Genomic DNA, 1882 nt, shown 5'->3' on the forward strand with positions numbered 1-1882 from the left:
CAAATTCCCAATAGGCATTTTTAAACACACAAGAGTTTTGATTGGGTCTTAGGGAGGAGAAAAAAAAAAGTTATAAAAGATATTGAGACAGTGAGACAAACTGAATATAGACTGTGTATTGAATATTTCTGTATCAATGCTAAACCCCAAGTGTGTGATAAAAGCTTTCATGGTTGTAAAAAGGTTGGGCAGACTTAGCTTCCACTGCAGGTCCAGATGCATAACAGTGGTCCCTGTGCCTGACCTTAGCAATTCTCCACCAACAGATCCGCACTAGTGGTTTTGTATGCACGGTACCTGTCCTCAAATATAGGAAAAAGCATGGAATGTGTAAAAAGACGGGTAGTTTAGTATAGACATACATTATAAACAGAGAGAGGGAGGAAACGCAGCAGGATTTGTAGAAGCCAGATTGTGAAAAATCTTATGTGTCAATCTGAGGGAATTAGATATTATTTTGAAGGCAAATAGGCAGGAAAAGAGATAGGAAATAATGTGAAGAATTTTTGAAGTGCAGAGTAGCATGGTCAGGTTTACTTTTGAGAATTAAAACTGTCAACATTGCAAAGTAGAGGCTGGAGGGCATGAGAGTAAAGATGAGGATCTTGTTAGAAGATAAAGTAAGGAGATCAAGGACTAAAATAAGTAGTATCAGAGGAAATGGAAGATGGCCCATAATTGTTGAGCTAGCTGGAAGACAATCCAGCATAGTGGTGTTAAGAGCATTATTTTAGAGCCAGGCACTCATTTACCTACTATGTAACCATCCGCAGTAAAATCATCTAAATGAGCATTTCCCCCCCAATGAAGTGAATACCAGTATCTTCTTCACAGGCTTGTGATTAAGGATTAAATGTGGGGTAAAAAATGATAATGTACAAAAAAGCATTTAGCACAGGGCCTGGTACAAAAGAAGTGCTTAATTAGTTACTATTATTACTGCAATTATCAGGGAGCAAGAAGGGATTGAAAATGACTCCCGATTAGCTAGAATCTGGTCTGGCTTTTCAATCCTACAGCCCACACCTTTTGTTGAGACCAGTGCTTCTCAAAGGATGGTCTCCAGAGCACCAGCAGCAGCATAACCCAACAACTGGGTAGAAATGCAAATTCTCAAACCCAGCAAAAACTACAGCCATAAACTCTAGAGGTGGGGTCCAGCAATCTACGTTTTAGCAAGCCCTCCCAGGTGATTCTGTTATACACGGAGTGTGAGAATTACTAATTTAAATACTCATTTTCCCTAGTCTGAGCTCTTAAAACAGTCTCTTAGGGTATCCTTCTCGGCAGTCTCTTTCCCTTGATTTCATCATACAGAACAGCCACTGGTTTCCTAAAAAATATGCCACACCTAGAGAGACCAGGATATGATTACCATCTCTAAGTCACAGTAAATGTTGGGTAAGTTTATTTATCCTATTAGGGCTTTAGTTTTCATAAATGTAAAAGGGAACATGAAACATGACATAATCTAAAATAGTACCATCATCTAGGAGATGCTCCACAACTGATGGTTGAACCTACGATCTCATACTGTTGTCAGAAATTAAGTCCCTTGATTAAAGTCATCCAACTTGATAAAAGATCCAAGATTAGAACACAAGTTTCTCAATTATGAATTCTGGTTCTTTTCATGAGATAAGCCTGTTTCTACGTAATCAAAAACATCTACTCCAAAATAAAAAATTACATTTTGGTATTGTCAGTGTATGCACTATTTTCAAAAGTGAAAAATTATACTCTTTAGAAATGAATGAAGCTACATGAAAAGTTTTCAATGGTAGCTCTCAGTAAAAATTAAATCATAAGTATACTTACCTGTTATCTAAACTTGAATGTTTGTACTAAACACAGAAATAGTTGAAATATAAAAAGCAATTCA

The sequence above is a fragment of the Dama dama genome, chromosome 20 (genome assembly GCF_033118175.1).
Source record: "Dama dama isolate Ldn47 chromosome 20, ASM3311817v1, whole genome shotgun sequence".
Taxonomy (NCBI): domain Eukaryota; kingdom Metazoa; phylum Chordata; class Mammalia; order Artiodactyla; family Cervidae; genus Dama; species Dama dama.